Source organism: Salminus brasiliensis, chromosome 13, assembly GCF_030463535.1.
Source record: "Salminus brasiliensis chromosome 13, fSalBra1.hap2, whole genome shotgun sequence".
NCBI lineage: Eukaryota > Metazoa > Chordata > Actinopteri > Characiformes > Bryconidae > Salminus > Salminus brasiliensis.
Window position 1 is genome coordinate 15,642,317 of NC_132890.1, and position 17,500 is coordinate 15,659,816.

Here is a 17,500-nt window from a genome sequence, read left to right on the forward strand (position 1 = left end):
GAAAGGGTAATGCGTTGTAGATTTGTGAAAGCGTAAAGTAAGATGGAGTAAAAGTAAGAAAAGCAAGTGAAAGAATGTGCATGTAAGTGCTTGAGGATGGCAAAAGCTTACAGCACCCGGTATTCCCAGGTGGTCTCCCATCCAAGTACTAACCAGGCCCGACCCTGCTTAGCTTCCGAGATCAGACAAGATCGGGCGTGCTCAGGGTGGTATGGCCGTAAGCGAGAGCACTGCTTCCACTCAGCCTATTTATAAGCATGCGGCAAAAGACGGCTGCCTTTTCCACACTACAGGGGACACACATTTACTCGCCCTCCTTTCTTACTTCCAAAGCAACCCCACCAAGCTCATTCAAACCAATCACACATTTCATTGCTCTCTCCTGTCCTCCTTCTCTTTTCACAAAAAAATAAAACAACAAAACTTGCTCTTTTGGCTGACACTTGAACATTCAGCAACAAAGGCTAACGCCGGCCGCCAGACTCGGCCTTGTCAACATAAAAGTCACATAAGCCACATGAGTCGAATGGGCTTGTGAAACGGGACAATTACAAAATCACAAATCTTTCTCAACTGTCTTGGCTCCTTTTATTTACACCCCTAAATTCCACATACTAAGGTACAACAGGAATACGGGATAAATGCAGAGGCTACTTCCTACCAATATGGAAGCCGGGCAAAAAAAAAAAAAGAAAAAAGCTCACGCTAGCACGCCGGGCGAAGCATCGCTCTGAGGTGAGTTGCGAGTCGCAGGGATGCCGGTGAAGCAGGCTCGGGCTGAGTGGGCCAGCCAGCCTTTTGACTTAGGGAAGTGGCGTCGCCATGTCAAGTTCAAAGAGCTCTGTGAAGCTTTAGGGGGACAAAAGAACAACTGTTGTAGATGCAGGCAGGTCTGGGAGGAGAATTTAAAAAAAACTCAATACAACTGGAAATCAGCCCCCCGAAACGAGAACGGGGACCCATGAATGGCGGCCCATGACTTGAGGTTGCGTGTAACGGTGAAATAAACATCACGGCTGTGACGAAACGGTGCTGTTATTGCCCCACGGCTCACTCCCTTTCGTGATGTGTTGCTTTAATGTGACCTAAGTAAGTGATCTAAATTAGCAGGTGTTTTTTTGTTTGTTTGTTTGTTTTTAACAGCAAATATTGGGCTTGTCCCACCCATGAGCTGTAACTGTGATTGGTTGTAGTTCTGCTCTGCGTTGACATCCTGTAACAGACTTTCCCCCCCATGTTGTCAGTTTCCTCAAACGTACACTGACCCCTACTGGCAGGCTTGGGTTACTTTTATCCACAGCATTCCCTCCACAGAGTTCTTGTTGAATATTTTCCAGTGTTTTGTTTTGAGAGCAACTGGCTATAATTAAGCCAAACTACAACTGATTGGTTTCCATCCCATGGCAGGCCATGCAGGTGGGCTTAAACGGCATCTGACGCTGAAATGTTTCGACTCTGAAGACTCCAAAGACCGTATGAAATGTAACACAAGGACGTACATGTAAAAGAAAGGGTAATGCATTGTAGATTTGTGAAAGCGTAAAGTAAGATGGAGTAAAAGTAAGAAAAGCAAGTGAAAGAATGTGCATGTAAGTGCTTGAGGATGGCAAAAGCTTACAGCACCCGGTATTCCCAGGCGGTCTCCCATCCAAGTACTAACCAGGCCCGACCCTGCTTAGCTTCCGAGATCAGACGAGATCAGGCGTGCTCAGGGTGGTATGGCCGTAAGCGAGAGCACTGCTTCCACTCAGCCTATTTATAAGCATGCGGCAAAAGACGGCTGCCTTTTCCACACTACAGGGGACACACATTTACTCGCCCTCCTTTCTTACTTCCAAAGCAACCCCACCAAGCTCATTCAAACCAATCACACATTTCATTGCTCTCTCCTGTCCTCCTTCTCTTTTCACAAAAAAATAAAACAACAAAACTTGCTCTTTTGGCTGACACTTGAACATTCAGCAACAAAGGCTAACGCCGGCCGCCAGACTCGGCCTTGTCAACATAAAAGTCACATAAGCCACATGAGTCGAATGGGCTTGTGAAACGGGACAATTACAAAATCACAAATCTTTCTCAACTGTCTTGGCTCCTTTTATTTACACCCCTAAATTCCACATACTAAGGTACAACAGGAATACGGGATAAATGCAGAGGCTACTTCCTACCAATATGGAAGCCGGGCAAAAAAAAAAAAAGAAAAAAGCTCACGCTAGCACGCCGGGCGAAGCATCGCTCTGAGGTGAGTTGCGAGTCGCAGGGATGCCGGTGAAGCAGGCTCGGGCTGAGTGGGCCAGCCAGCCTTTTGACTTAGGGAAGTGGCGTCGCCATGTCAAGTTCAAAGAGCTCTGTGAAGCTTTAGGGGGACAAAAGAACAACTGTTGTAGATGCAGGCAGGTCTGGGAGGAGAATTTAAAAAAAACTCAATACAACTGGAAATCAGCCCCCCGAAACGAGAACGGGGACCCATGAATGGCGGCCCATGACTTGAGGTTGCGTGTAACGGTGAAATAAACATCACGGCTGTGACGAAACGGTGCTGTTATTGCCCCACGGCTCACTCCCTTTCGTGATGTGTTGCTTTAATGTGACCTAAGTAAGTGATCTAAATTAGCAGGTGTTTTTTTGTTTGTTTGTTTGTTTTTAACAGCAAATATTGGGCTTGTCCCACCCATGAGCTGTAACTGTGATTGGTTGTAGTTCTGCTCTGCGTTGACATCCTGTAACAGACTTTCCCCCCCATGTTGTCAGTTTCCTCAAACGTACACTGACCCCTACTGGCAGGCTTGGGTTACTTTTATCCACAGCATTCCCTCCACAGAGTTCTTGTTGAATATTTTCCAGTGTTTTGTTTTGAGAGCAACTGGCTATAATTAAGCCAAACTACAACTGATTGGTTTCCATCCCATGGCAGGCCATGCAGGTGGGCTTAAACGGCATCTGACGCTGAAATGTTTCGACTCTGAAGACTCCAAAGACCGTATGAAATGTAACACAAGGACGTACATGTAAAAGAAAGGGTAATGCGTTGTAGATTTGTGAAAGCGTAAAGTAAGATGGAGTAAAAGTAAGAAAAGCAAGTGAAAGAATGTGCATGTAAGTGCTTGAGGATGGCAAAAGCTTACAGCACCTGGTATTCCCAGGCGGTCTCCCATCCAAGTACTAACCAGGCCCGACCCTGCTTAGCTTCCAAGATCAGACGAGATCAGGCGTGCTCAGGGTGGTATGGCCGTAAGCGAGAGCACTGCTTCCACTCAGCCTATTTATAAGCATGCGGCAAAAGACGGCTGCCTTTTCCACACTACAGGGGACACACATTTACTCGCCCTCCTTTCTTACTTCCAAAGCAACCCCACCAAGCTCATTCAAACCAATCACACATTTCATTGCTCTCTCCTGTCCTCCTTCTCTTTTCACAAAAAAATAAAACAACAAAACTTGCTCTTTTGGCTGACACTTGAACATTCAGCAACAAAGGCTAACGCCGGCCGCCAGACTCGGCCTTGTCAACATAAAAGTCACATAAGCCACATGAGTCGAATGGGCTTGTGAAACGGGACAATTACAAAATCACAAATCTTTCTCAACTGTCTTGGCTCCTTTTATTTACACCCCTAAATTCCACATACTAAGGTACAACAGGAATACGGGATAAATGCAGAGGCTACTTCCTACCAATATGGAAGCCGGGCAAAAAAAAAAAAAGAAAAAAGCTCACGCTAGCACACCGGTCGAAGCATCGCTCTGAGGTGAGTTGCGAGTCGCAGGGATGCCGGTGAAGCAGGCTCGGGCTGAGTGGGCCAGCCAGCCTTTTGACTTAGGGAAGTGGCGTCGCCATGTCAAGTTCAAAGAGCTCTGTGAAGCTTTAGGGGGACAAAAGAACAACTGTTGTAGATGCAGGCAGGTCTGGGAGGAGAATTTAAAAAAAACTCAATACAACTGGAAATCAGCCCCCCGAAACGAGAACGGGGACCCATGAATGGCGGCCCATGACTTGAGGTTGCGTGTAACGGTGAAATGAACATCACGGCTGTGACGAAACGGTGCTGTTATTGCCCCACGGCTCACTCCCTTTCGTGATGTGTTGCTTTAATGTGACCTAAGTAAGTGATCTAAATTAGCAGGTGTTTTTTTGTTTGTTTGTTTGTTTTTAACAGCAAATATTGGGCTTGTCCCACCCATGAGCTGTAACTGTGATTGGTTGTAGTTCTGCTCTGCGTTGACATCCTGTAACAGACTTTCCCCCCCATGTTGTCAGTTTCCTCAAACGTACACTGACCCCTACTGGCAGGCTTGGGTTACTTTTATCCACAGCATTCCCTCCACAGAGTTCTTGTTGAATATTTTCCAGTGTTTTGTTTTGAGAGCAACTGGCTATAATTAAGCCAAACTACAACTGATTGGTTTCCATCCCATGGCAGGCCATGCAGGTGGGCTTAAACGGCATCTGACGCTGAAATGTTTCGACTCTGAAGACTCCAAAGACCGTATGAAATGTAACACAAGGACGTACATGTAAAAGAAAGGGTAATGCATTGTAGATTTGTGAAAGCGTAAAGTAAGATGGAGTAAAAGTAAGAAAAGCAAGTGAAAGAATGTGCATGTAAGTGCTTGAGGATGGCAAAAGCTTACAGCACCCGGTATTCCCAGGCGGTCTCCCATCCAAGTACTAACCAGGCCCGACCCTGCTTAGCTTCCGAGATCAGACGAGATCGGGCGTGCTCAGGGTGGTATGGCCGTAAGCGAGAGCACTGCTTCCACTCAGCCTATTTATAAGCATGCGGCAAAAGACGGCTGCCTTTTCCACACTACAGGGGACACACATTTACTCGCCCTCCTTTCTTACTTCCAAAGCAACCCCACCAAGCTCATTCAAACCAATCACACATTTCATTGCTCTCTCCTGTCCTCCTTCTCTTTTCACAAAAAAATAAAACAACAAAACTTGCTCTTTTGGCTGACACTTGAACATTCAGCAACAAAGGCTAACGCCGGCCGCCAGACTCGGCCTTGTCAACATAAAAGTCACATAAGCCACATGAGTCGAATGGGCTTGTGAAACGGGACAATTACAAAATCACAAATCTTTCTCAACTGTCTTGGCTCCTTTTATTTACACCCCTAAATTCCACATACTAAGGTACAACAGGAATACGGGATAAATGCAGAGGCTACTTCCTACCAATATGGAAGCCGGGCAAAAAAAAAAAAAGAAAAAAGCTCACGCTAGCACACCGGTCGAAGCATCGCTCTGAGGTGAGTTGCGAGTCGCAGGGATGCCGGTGAAGCAGGCTCGGGCTGAGTGGGCCAGCCAGCCTTTTGACTTAGGGAAGTGGCGTCGCCATGTCAAGTTCAAAGAGCTCTGTGAAGCTTTAGGGGGACAAAAGAACAACTGTTGTAGATGCAGGCAGGTCTGGGAGGAGAATTTAAAAAAAACTCAATACAACTGGAAATCAGCCCCCCGAAACGAGAACGGGGACCCATGAATGGCGGCCCATGACTTGAGGTTGCGTGTAACGGTGAAATAAACATCACGGCTGTGACGAAACGGTGCTGTTATTGCCCCACGGCTCACTCCCTTTCGTGATGTGTTGCTTTAATGTGACCTAAGTAAGTGATCTAAATTAGCAGGTGTTTTTTTGTTTGTTTGTTTGTTTTTAACAGCAAATATTGGGCTTGTCCCACCCATGAGCTGTAACTGTGATTGGTTGTAGTTCTGCTCTGCGTTGACATCCTGTAACAGACTTTCCCCCCCATGTTGTCAGTTTCCTCAAACGTACACTGACCCCTACTGGCAGGCTTGGGTTACTTTTATCCACAGCATTCCCTCCACAGAGTTCTTGTTGAATATTTTCCAGTGTTTTGTTTTGAGAGCAACTGGCTATAATTAAGCCAAACTACAACTGATTGGTTTCCATCCCATGGCAGGCCATGCAGGTGGGCTTAAACGGCATCTGACGCTGAAATGTTTCGACTCTGAAGACTCCAAAGACCGTATGAAATGTAACACAAGGACGTACATGTAAAAGAAAGGGTAATGCGTTGTAGATTTGTGAAAGCGTAAAGTAAGATGGAGTAAAAGTAAGAAAAGCAAGTGAAAGAATGTGCATGTAAGTGCTTGAGGATGGCAAAACCTTACAGCACCTGGTATTCCCAGGCGGTCTCCCATCCAAGTACTAACCAGGCCCGACCCTGCTTAGCTTCCAAGATCAGACGAGATCGGGCGTGCTCAGGGTGGTATGGCCGTAAGCGAGAGCACTGCTTCCACTCAGCCTATTTATAAGCATGCGGCAAAAGACGGCTGCCTTTTCCACACTACAGGGGACACACATTTACTCGCCCTCCTTTCTTACTTCCAAAGCAACCCCACCAAGCTCATTCAAACCAATCACACATTTCATTGCTCTCTCCTGTCCTCCTTCTCTTTTCACAAAAAAATAAAACAACAAAACTTGCTCTTTTGGCTGACACTTGAACATTCAGCAACAAAGGCTAACGCCGGCCGCCAGACTCGGCCTTGTCAACATAAAAGTCACATAAGCCACATGAGTCGAATGGGCTTGTGAAACGGGACAATTACAAAATCACAAATCTTTCTCAACTGTCTTGGCTCCTTTTATTTACACCCCTAAATTCCACATACTAAGGTACAACAGGAATACGGGATAAATGCAGAGGCTACTTCCTACCAATATGGAAGCCGGGCAAAAAAAAAAAAAGAAAAAAGCTCACGCTAGCACGCCGGGCGAAGCATCGCTCTGAGGTGAGTTGCGAGTCGCAGGGATGCCGGTGAAGCAGGCTCGGGCTGAGTGGGCCAGCCAGCCTTTTGACTTAGGGAAGTGGCGTCGCCATGTCAAGTTCAAAGAGCTCTGTGAAGCTTTAGGGGGACAAAAGAACAACTGTTGTAGATGCAGGCAGGTCTGGGAGGAGAATTTAAAAAAAACTCAATACAACTGGAAATCAGCCCCCCGAAACGAGAACGGGGACCCATGAATGGCGGCCCATGACTTGAGGTTGCGTGTAACGGTGAAATAAACATCACGGCTGTGACGAAACGGTGCTGTTATTGCCCCACGGCTCACTCCCTTTCGTGATGTGTTGCTTTAATGTGACCTAAGTAAGTGATCTAAATTAGCAGGTGTTTTTTTGTTTGTTTGTTTGTTTTTAACAGCAAATATTGGGCTTGTCCCACCCATGAGCTGTAACTGTGATTGGTTGTAGTTCTGCTCTGCGTTGACATCCTGTAACAGACTTTCCCCCCCATGTTGTCAGTTTCCTCAAACGTACACTGACCCCTACTGGCAGGCTTGGGTTACTTTTATCCACAGCATTCCCTCCACAGAGTTCTTGTTGAATATTTTCCAGTGTTTTGTTTTGAGAGCAACTGGCTATAATTAAGCCAAACTACAACTGATTGGTTTCCATCCCATGGCAGGCCATGCAGGTGGGCTTAAACGGCATCTGACGCTGAAATGTTTCGACTCTGAAGACTCCAAAGACCGTATGAAATGTAACACAAGGACGTACATGTAAAAGAAAGGGTAATGCATTGTAGATTTGTGAAAGCGTAAAGTAAGATGGAGTAAAAGTAAGAAAAGCAAGTGAAAGAATGTGCATGTAAGTGCTTGAGGATGGCAAAAGCTTACAGCACCCGGTATTCCCAGGCGGTCTCCCATCCAAGTACTAACCAGGCCCGACCCTGCTTAGCTTCCGAGATCAGACGAGATCAGGCGTGCTCAGGGTGGTATGGCCGTAAGCGAGAGCACTGCTTCCACTCAGCCTATTTATAAGCATGCGGCAAAAGACGGCTGCCTTTTCCACACTACAGGGGACACACATTTACTCGCCCTCCTTTCTTACTTCCAAAGCAACCCCACCAAGCTCATTCAAACCAATCACACATTTCATTGCTCTCTCCTGTCCTCCTTCTCTTTTCACAAAAAAATAAAACAACAAAACTTGCTCTTTTGGCTGACACTTGAACATTCAGCAACAAAGGCTAACGCCGGCCGCCAGACTCGGCCTTGTCAACATAAAAGTCACATAAGCCACATGAGTCGAATGGGCTTGTGAAACGGGACAATTACAAAATCACAAATCTTTCTCAACTGTCTTGGCTCCTTTTATTTACACCCCTAAATTCCACATACTAAGGTACAACAGGAATACGGGATAAATGCAGAGGCTACTTCCTACCAATATGGAAGCCGGGCAAAAAAAAAAAAAGAAAAAAGCTCACGCTAGCACGCCGGGCGAAGCATCGCTCTGAGGTGAGTTGCGAGTCGCAGGGATGCCGGTGAAGCAGGCTCGGGCTGAGTGGGCCAGCCAGCCTTTTGACTTAGGGAAGTGGCGTCGCCATGTCAAGTTCAAAGAGCTCTGTGAAGCTTTAGGGGGACAAAAGAACAACTGTTGTAGATGCAGGCAGGTCTGGGAGGAGAATTTAAAAAAAACTCAATACAACTGGAAATCAGCCCCCCGAAACGAGAACGGGGACCCATGAATGGCGGCCCATGACTTGAGGTTGCGTGTAACGGTGAAATAAACATCACGGCTGTGACGAAACGGTGCTGTTATTGCCCCACGGCTCACTCCCTTTCGTGATGTGTTGCTTTAATGTGACCTAAGTAAGTGATCTAAATTAGCAGGTGTTTTTTTGTTTGTTTGTTTGTTTTTAACAGCAAATATTGGGCTTGTCCCACCCATGAGCTGTAACTGTGATTGGTTGTAGTTCTGCTCTGCGTTGACATCCTGTAACAGACTTTCCCCCCCATGTTGTCAGTTTCCTCAAACGTACACTGACCCCTACTGGCAGGCTTGGGTTACTTTTATCCACAGCATTCCCTCCACAGAGTTCTTGTTGAATATTTTCCAGTGTTTTGTTTTGAGAGCAACTGGCTATAATTAAGCCAAACTACAACTGATTGGTTTCCATCCCATGGCAGGCCATGCAGGTGGGCTTAAACGGCATCTGACGCTGAAATGTTTCGACTCTGAAGACTCCAAAGACCGTATGAAATGTAACACAAGGACGTACATGTAAAAGAAAGGGTAATGCGTTGTAGATTTGTGAAAGCGTAAAGTAAGATGGAGTAAAAGTAAGAAAAGCAAGTGAAAGAATGTGCATGTAAGTGCTTGAGGATGGCAAAACCTTACAGCACCTGGTATTCCCAGGCGGTCTCCCATCCAAGTACTAACCAGGCCCGACCCTGCTTAGCTTCCAAGATCAGACGAGATCGGGCGTGCTCAGGGTGGTATGGCCGTAAGCGAGAGCACTGCTTCCACTCAGCCTATTTATAAGCATGCGGCAAAAGACGGCTGCCTTTTCCACACTACAGGGGACACACATTTACTCGCCCTCCTTTCTTACTTCCAAAGCAACCCCACCAAGCTCATTCAAACCAATCACACATTTCATTGCTCTCTCCTGTCCTCCTTCTCTTTTCACAAAAAAATAAAACAACAAAACTTGCTCTTTTGGCTGACACTTGAACATTCAGCAACAAAGGCTAACGCCGGCCGCCAGACTCGGCCTTGTCAACATAAAAGTCACATAAGCCACATGAGTCGAATGGGCTTGTGAAACGGGACAATTACAAAATCACAAATCTTTCTCAACTGTCTTGGCTCCTTTTATTTACACCCCTAAATTCCACATACTAAGGTACAACAGGAATACGGGATAAATGCAGAGGCTACTTCCTACCAATATGGAAGCCGGGCAAAAAAAAAAAAAGAAAAAAGCTCACGCTAGCACACCGGTCGAAGCATCGCTCTGAGGTGAGTTGCGAGTCGCAGGGATGCCGGTGAAGCAGGCTCGGGCTGAGTGGGCCAGCCAGCCTTTTGACTTAGGGAAGTGGCGTCGCCATGTCAAGTTCAAAGAGCTCTGTGAAGCTTTAGGGGGACAAAAGAACAACTGTTGTAGATGCAGGCAGGTCTGGGAGGAGAATTTAAAAAAAACTCAATACAACTGGAAATCAGCCCCCCGAAACGAGAACGGGGACCCATGAATGGCGGCCCATGACTTGAGGTTGCGTGTAACGGTGAAATGAACATCACGGCTGTGACGAAACGGTGCTGTTATTGCCCCACGGCTCACTCCCTTTCGTGATGTGTTGCTTTAATGTGACCTAAGTAAGTGATCTAAATTAGCAGGTGTTTTTTTGTTTGTTTGTTTGTTTTTAACAGCAAATATTGGGCTTGTCCCACCCATGAGCTGTAACTGTGATTGGTTGTAGTTCTGCTCTGCGTTGACATCCTGTAACAGACTTTCCCCCCCATGTTGTCAGTTTCCTCAAACGTACACTGACCCCTACTGGCAGGCTTGGGTTACTTTTATCCACAGCATTCCCTCCACAGAGTTCTTGTTGAATATTTTCCAGTGTTTTGTTTTGAGAGCAACTGGCTATAATTAAGCCAAACTACAACTGATTGGTTTCCATCCCATGGCAGGCCATGCAGGTGGGCTTAAACGGCATCTGACGCTGAAATGTTTCGACTCTGAAGACTCCAAAGACCGTATGAAATGTAACACAAGGACGTACATGTAAAAGAAAGGGTAATGCATTGTAGATTTGTGAAAGCGTAAAGTAAGATGGAGTAAAAGTAAGAAAAGCAAGTGAAAGAATGTGCATGTAAGTGCTTGAGGATGGCAAAAGCTTACAGCACCCGGTATTCCCAGGCGGTCTCCCATCCAAGTACTAACCAGGCCCGACCCTGCTTAGCTTCCGAGATCAGACGAGATCGGGCGTGCTCAGGGTGGTATGGCCGTAAGCGAGAGCACTGCTTCCACTCAGCCTATTTATAAGCATGCGGCAAAAGACGGCTGCCTTTTCCACACTACAGGGGACACACATTTACTCGCCCTCCTTTCTTACTTCCAAAGCAACCCCACCAAGCTCATTCAAACCAATCACACATTTCATTGCTCTCTCCTGTCCTCCTTCTCTTTTCACAAAAAAATAAAACAACAAAACTTGCTCTTTTGGCTGACACTTGAACATTCAGCAACAAAGGCTAACGCCGGCCGCCAGACTCGGCCTTGTCAACATAAAAGTCACATAAGCCACATGAGTCGAATGGGCTTGTGAAACGGGACAATTACAAAATCACAAATCTTTCTCAACTGTCTTGGCTCCTTTTATTTACACCCCTAAATTCCACATACTAAGGTACAACAGGAATACGGGATAAATGCAGAGGCTACTTCCTACCAATATGGAAGCCGGGCAAAAAAAAAAAAAGAAAAAAGCTCACGCTAGCACACCGGTCGAAGCATCGCTCTGAGGTGAGTTGCGAGTCGCAGGGATGCCGGTGAAGCAGGCTCGGGCTGAGTGGGCCAGCCAGCCTTTTGACTTAGGGAAGTGGCGTCGCCATGTCAAGTTCAAAGAGCTCTGTGAAGCTTTAGGGGGACAAAAGAACAACTGTTGTAGATGCAGGCAGGTCTGGGAGGAGAATTTAAAAAAAACTCAATACAACTGGAAATCAGCCCCCCGAAACGAGAACGGGGACCCATGAATGGCGGCCCATGACTTGAGGTTGCGTGTAACGGTGAAATAAACATCACGGCTGTGACGAAACGGTGCTGTTATTGCCCCACGGCTCACTCCCTTTCGTGATGTGTTGCTTTAATGTGACCTAAGTAAGTGATCTAAATTAGCAGGTGTTTTTTTGTTTGTTTGTTTGTTTTTAACAGCAAATATTGGGCTTGTCCCACCCATGAGCTGTAACTGTGATTGGTTGTAGTTCTGCTCTGCGTTGACATCCTGTAACAGACTTTCCCCCCCATGTTGTCAGTTTCCTCAAACGTACACTGACCCCTACTGGCAGGCTTGGGTTACTTTTATCCACAGCATTCCCTCCACAGAGTTCTTGTTGAATATTTTCCAGTGTTTTGTTTTGAGAGCAACTGGCTATAATTAAGCCAAACTACAACTGATTGGTTTCCATCCCATGGCAGGCCATGCAGGTGGGCTTAAACGGCATCTGACGCTGAAATGTTTCGACTCTGAAGACTCCAAAGACCGTATGAAATGTAACACAAGGACGTACATGTAAAAGAAAGGGTAATGCGTTGTAGATTTGTGAAAGCGTAAAGTAAGATGGAGTAAAAGTAAGAAAAGCAAGTGAAAGAATGTGCATGTAAGTGCTTGAGGATGGCAAAAGCTTACAGCACCTGGTATTCCCAGGCTGTCTCCCATCCAAGTACTAACCAGGCCCGACCCTGCTTAGCTTCCAAGATCAGACGAGATCAGGCGTGCTCAGGGTGGTATGGCCGTAAGCGAGAGCACTGCTTCCACTCAGCCTATTTATAAGCATGCGGCAAAAGACGGCTGCCTTTTCCACACTACAGGGGACACACATTTACTCGCCCTCCTTTCTTACTTCCAAAGCAACCCCACCAAGCTCATTCAAACCAATCACACATTTCATTGCTCTCTCCTGTCCTCCTTCTCTTTTCACAAAAAAATAAAACAACAAAACTTGCTCTTTTGGCTGACACTTGAACATTCAGCAACAAAGGCTAACGCCGGCCGCCAGACTCGGCCTTGTCAACATAAAAGTCACATAAGCCACATGAGTCGAATGGGCTTGTGAAACGGGACAATTACAAAATCACAAATCTTTCTCAACTGTCTTGGCTCCTTTTATTTACACCCCTAAATTCCACATACTAAGGTACAACAGGAATACGGGATAAATGCAGAGGCTACTTCCTACCAATATGGAAGCCGGGCAAAAAAAAAAAAAGAAAAAAGCTCACGCTAGCACGCCGGGCGAAGCATCGCTCTGAGGTGAGTTGCGAGTCGCAGGGATGCCGGTGAAGCAGGCTCGGGCTGAGTGGGCCAGCCAGCCTTTTGACTTAGGGAAGTGGCGTCGCCATGTCAAGTTCAAAGAGCTCTGTGAAGCTTTAGGGGGACAAAAGAACAACTGTTGTAGATGCAGGCAGGTCTGGGAGGAGAATTTAAAAAAAACTCAATACAACTGGAAATCAGCCCCCCGAAACGAGAACGGGGACCCATGAATGGCGGCCCATGACTTGAGGTTGCGTGTAACGGTGAAATAAACATCACGGCTGTGACGAAACGGTGCTGTTATTGCCCCACGGCTCACTCCCTTTCGTGATGTGTTGCTTTAATGTGACCTAAGTAAGTGATCTAAATTAGCAGGTGTTTTTTTGTTTGTTTGTTTGTTTTTAACAGCAAATATTGGGCTTGTCCCACCCATGAGCTGTAACTGTGATTGGTTGTAGTTCTGCTCTGCGTTGACATCCTGTAACAGACTTTCCCCCCCATGTTGTCAGTTTCCTCAAACGTACACTGACCCCTACTGGCAGGCTTGGGTTACTTTTATCCACAGCATTCCCTCCACAGAGTTCTTGTTGAATATTTTCCAGTGTTTTGTTTTGAGAGCAACTGGCTATAATTAAGCCAAACTACAACTGATTGGTTTCCATCCCATGGCAGGCCATGCAGGTGGGCTTAAACGGCATCTGACGCTGAAATGTTTCGACTCTGAAGACTCCAAAGACCGTATGAAATGTAACACAAGGACGTACATGTAAAAGAAAGGGTAATGCATTGTAGATTTGTGAAAGCGTAAAGTAAGATGGAGTAAAAGTAAGAAAAGCAAGTGAAAGAATGTGCATGTAAGTGCTTGAGGATGGCAAAAGCTTACAGCACCCGGTATTCCCAGGCGGTCTCCCATCCAAGTACTAACCAGGCCCGACCCTGCTTAGCTTCCGAGATCAGACGAGATCAGGCGTGCTCAGGGTGGTATGGCCGTAAGCGAGAGCACTGCTTCCACTCAGCCTATTTATAAGCATGCGGCAAAAGACGGCTGCCTTTTCCACACTACAGGGGACACACATTTACTCGCCCTCCTTTCTTACTTCCAAAGCAACCCCACCAAGCTCATTCAAACCAATCACACATTTCATTGCTCTCTCCTGTCCTCCTTCTCTTTTCACAAAAAAATAAAACAACAAAACTTGCTCTTTTGGCTGACACTTGAACATTCAGCAACAAAGGCTAACGCCGGCCGCCAGACTCGGCCTTGTCAACATAAAAGTCACATAAGCCACATGAGTCGAATGGGCTTGTGAAACGGGACAATTACAAAATCACAAATCTTTCTCAACTGTCTTGGCTCCTTTTATTTACACCCCTAAATTCCACATACTAAGGTACAACAGGAATACGGGATAAATGCAGAGGCTACTTCCTACCAATATGGAAGCCGGGCAAAAAAAAAAAAAGAAAAAAGCTCACGCTAGCACGCCGGGCGAAGCATCGCTCTGAGGTGAGTTGCGAGTCGCAGGGATGCCGGTGAAGCAGGCTCGGGCTGAGTGGGCCAGCCAGCCTTTTGACTTAGGGAAGTGGCGTCGCCATGTCAAGTTCAAAGAGCTCTGTGAAGCTTTAGGGGGACAAAAGAACAACTGTTGTAGATGCAGGCAGGTCTGGGAGGAGAATTTAAAAAAAACTCAATACAACTGGAAATCAGCCCCCCGAAACGAGAACGGGGACCCATGAATGGCGGCCCATGACTTGAGGTTGCGTGTAACGGTGAAATAAACATCACGGCTGTGACGAAACGGTGCTGTTATTGCCCCACGGCTCACTCCCTTTCGTGATGTGTTGCTTTAATGTGACCTAAGTAAGTGATCTAAATTAGCAGGTGTTTTTTTGTTTGTTTGTTTGTTTTTAACAGCAAATATTGGGCTTGTCCCACCCATGAGCTGTAACTGTGATTGGTTGTAGTTCTGCTCTGCGTTGACATCCTGTAACAGACTTTCCCCCCCATGTTGTCAGTTTCCTCAAACGTACACTGACCCCTACTGGCAGGCTTGGGTTACTTTTATCCACAGCATTCCCTCCACAGAGTTCTTGTTGAATATTTTCCAGTGTTTTGTTTTGAGAGCAACTGGCTATAATTAAGCCAAACTACAACTGATTGGTTTCCATCCCATGGCAGGCCATGCAGGTGGGCTTAAACGGCATCTGACGCTGAAATGTTTCGACTCTGAAGACTCCAAAGACCGTATGAAATGTAACACAAGGACGTACATGTAAAAGAAAGGGTAATGCGTTGTAGATTTGTGAAAGCGTAAAGTAAGATGGAGTAAAAGTAAGAAAAGCAAGTGAAAGAATGTGCATGTAAGTGCTTGAGGATGGCAAAAGCTTACAGCACCTGGTATTCCCAGGCGGTCTCCCATCCAAGTACTAACCAGGCCCGACCCTGCTTAGCTTCCAAGATCAGACGAGATCAGGCGTGCTCAGGGTGGTATGGCCGTAAGCGAGAGCACTGCTTCCACTCAGCCTATTTATAAGCATGCGGCAAAAGACGGCTGCCTTTTCCACACTACAGGGGACACACATTTACTCGCCCTCCTTTCTTACTTCCAAAGCAACCCCACCAAGCTCATTCAAACCAATCACACATTTCATTGCTCTCTCCTGTCCTCCTTCTCTTTTCACAAAAAAATAAAACAACAAAACTTGCTCTTTTGGCTGACACTTGAACATTCAGCAACAAAGGCTAACGCCGGCCGCCAGACTCGGCCTTGTCAACATAAAAGTCACATAAGCCACATGAGTCGAATGGGCTTGTGAAACGGGACAATTACAAAATCACAAATCTTTCTCAACTGTCTTGGCTCCTTTTATTTACACCCCTAAATTCCACATACTAAGGTACAACAGGAATACGGGATAAATGCAGAGGCTACTTCCTACCAATATGGAAGCCGGGCAAAAAAAAAAAAAGAAAAAAGCTCACGCTAGCACACCGGTCGAAGCATCGCTCTGAGGTGAGTTGCGAGTCGCAGGGATGCCGGTGAAGCAGGCTCGGGCTGAGTGGGCCAGCCAGCCTTTTGACTTAGGGAAGTGGCGTCGCCATGTCAAGTTCAAAGAGCTCTGTGAAGCTTTAGGGGGACAAAAGAACAACTGTTGTAGATGCAGGCAGGTCTGGGAGGAGAATTTAAAAAAAACTCAATACAACTGGAAATCAGCCCCCCGAAACGAGAACGGGGACCCATGAATGGCGGCCCATGACTTGAGGTTGCGTGTAACGGTGAAATGAACATCACGGCTGTGACGAAACGGTGCTGTTATTGCCCCACGGCTCACTCCCTTTCGTGATGTGTTGCTTTAATGTGACCTAAGTAAGTGATCTAAATTAGCAGGTGTTTTTTTGTTTGTTTGTTTGTTTTTAACAGCAAATATTGGGCTTGTCCCACCCATGAGCTGTAACTGTGATTGGTTGTAGTTCTGCTCTGCGTTGACATCCTGTAACAGACTTTCCCCCCCATGTTGTCAGTTTCCTCAAACGTACACTGACCCCTACTGGCAGGCTTGGGTTACTTTTATCCACAGCATTCCCTCCACAGAGTTCTTGTTGAATATTTTCCAGTGTTTTGTTTTGAGAGCAACTGGCTATAATTAAGCCAAACTACAACTGATTGGTTTCCATCCCATGGCAGGCCATGCAGGTGGGCTTAAACGGCATCTGACGCTGAAATGTTTCGACTCTGAAGACTCCAAAGACCGTATGAAATGTAACACAAGGACGTACATGTAAAAGAAAGGGTAATGCATTGTAGATTTGTGAAAGCGTAAAGTAAGATGGAGTAAAAGTAAGAAAAGCAAGTGAAAGAATGTGCATGTAAGTGCTTGAGGATGGCAAAAGCTTACAGCACCCGGTATTCCCAGGCGGTCTCCCATCCAAGTACTAACCAGGCCCGACCCTGCTTAGCTTCCGAGATCAGACGAGATCGGGCGTGCTCAGGGTGGTATGGCCGTAAGCGAGAGCACTGCTTCCACTCAGCCTATTTATAAGCATGCGGCAAAAGACGGCTGCCTTTTCCACACTACAGGGGACACACATTTACTCGCCCTCCTTTCTTACTTCCAAAGCAACCCCACCAAGCTCATTCAAACCAATCACACATTTCATTGCTCTCTCCTGTCCTCCTTCTCTTTTCACAAAAAAATAAAACAACAAAACTTGCTCTTTTGGCTGACACTTGAACATTCAGCAACAAAGGCTAACGCCGGCCGCCAGACTCGGCCTTGTCAACATAAAAGTCACATAAGCCACATGAGTCGAATGGGCTTGTGAAACGGGACAATTACAAAATCACAAATCTTTCTCAACTGTCTTGGCTCCTTTTATTTACACCCCTAAATTCCACATACTAAGGTACAACAGGAATACGGGATAAATGCAGAGGCTACTTCCTACCAATATGGAAGCCGGGCAAAAAAAAAAAAAGAAAAAAGCTCACGCTAGCACGCCGGGCGAAGCATCGCTCTGAGGTGAGTTGCGAGTCGCAGGGATGCCGGTGAAGCAGGCTCGGGCTGAGTGGGCCAGCCAGCCTTTTGACTTAGGGAAGTGGCGTCGCCATGTCAAGTTCAAAGAGCTCTGTGAAGCTTTAGGGGGACAAAAGAACAACTGTTGTAGATGCAGGCAGGTCTGGGAGGAGAATTTAAAAAAAACTCAATAC

At 46.4% G+C, this 17,500-nt stretch overlaps 12 non-coding genes across 12 annotated transcripts; all 12 read right to left on the bottom strand.

Annotated features, from left to right (window-relative positions):
• Positions 1–104: 104 nt before the first annotated feature.
• On the bottom strand, positions 105–223 carry LOC140575710 (5S ribosomal RNA). The gene has a single exon (XR_011980976.1). It is a non-coding gene; the product is annotated as a 5S ribosomal RNA (ribosomal RNA).
• Positions 224–1,611: 1,388 nt separating this feature from the next.
• Positions 1,612–1,730, bottom strand: LOC140575647 (5S ribosomal RNA). Its single transcript, XR_011980918.1, has one exon. It is a non-coding gene; the product is annotated as a 5S ribosomal RNA (ribosomal RNA).
• Positions 1,731–3,118: 1,388 nt separating this feature from the next.
• LOC140575786 (5S ribosomal RNA) lies at positions 3,119–3,237 on the bottom strand. The gene has a single exon (XR_011981047.1). It is a non-coding gene; the product is annotated as a 5S ribosomal RNA (ribosomal RNA).
• Positions 3,238–4,625: 1,388 nt separating this feature from the next.
• On the bottom strand, positions 4,626–4,744 carry LOC140576414 (5S ribosomal RNA). Its single transcript, XR_011981628.1, has one exon. It is a non-coding gene; the product is annotated as a 5S ribosomal RNA (ribosomal RNA).
• A 1,388-nt stretch (positions 4,745–6,132) lies between these two features.
• On the bottom strand, positions 6,133–6,251 carry LOC140575862 (5S ribosomal RNA). Its single transcript, XR_011981118.1, has one exon. It is a non-coding gene; the product is annotated as a 5S ribosomal RNA (ribosomal RNA).
• Positions 6,252–7,639: 1,388 nt separating this feature from the next.
• Positions 7,640–7,758, bottom strand: LOC140575648 (5S ribosomal RNA). The gene has a single exon (XR_011980919.1). It is a non-coding gene; the product is annotated as a 5S ribosomal RNA (ribosomal RNA).
• A 1,388-nt stretch (positions 7,759–9,146) lies between these two features.
• Positions 9,147–9,265, bottom strand: LOC140575863 (5S ribosomal RNA). The gene has a single exon (XR_011981119.1). It is a non-coding gene; the product is annotated as a 5S ribosomal RNA (ribosomal RNA).
• Positions 9,266–10,653: 1,388 nt separating this feature from the next.
• On the bottom strand, positions 10,654–10,772 carry LOC140576415 (5S ribosomal RNA). The gene has a single exon (XR_011981629.1). It is a non-coding gene; the product is annotated as a 5S ribosomal RNA (ribosomal RNA).
• Positions 10,773–12,160: 1,388 nt separating this feature from the next.
• Positions 12,161–12,279, bottom strand: LOC140575984 (5S ribosomal RNA). The gene has a single exon (XR_011981233.1). It is a non-coding gene; the product is annotated as a 5S ribosomal RNA (ribosomal RNA).
• A 1,388-nt stretch (positions 12,280–13,667) lies between these two features.
• LOC140575649 (5S ribosomal RNA) lies at positions 13,668–13,786 on the bottom strand. The gene has a single exon (XR_011980920.1). It is a non-coding gene; the product is annotated as a 5S ribosomal RNA (ribosomal RNA).
• Positions 13,787–15,174: 1,388 nt separating this feature from the next.
• Positions 15,175–15,293, bottom strand: LOC140575787 (5S ribosomal RNA). The gene has a single exon (XR_011981048.1). It is a non-coding gene; the product is annotated as a 5S ribosomal RNA (ribosomal RNA).
• Positions 15,294–16,681: 1,388 nt separating this feature from the next.
• Positions 16,682–16,800, bottom strand: LOC140576416 (5S ribosomal RNA). The gene has a single exon (XR_011981630.1). It is a non-coding gene; the product is annotated as a 5S ribosomal RNA (ribosomal RNA).
• Positions 16,801–17,500: the final 700 nt, after the last annotated feature.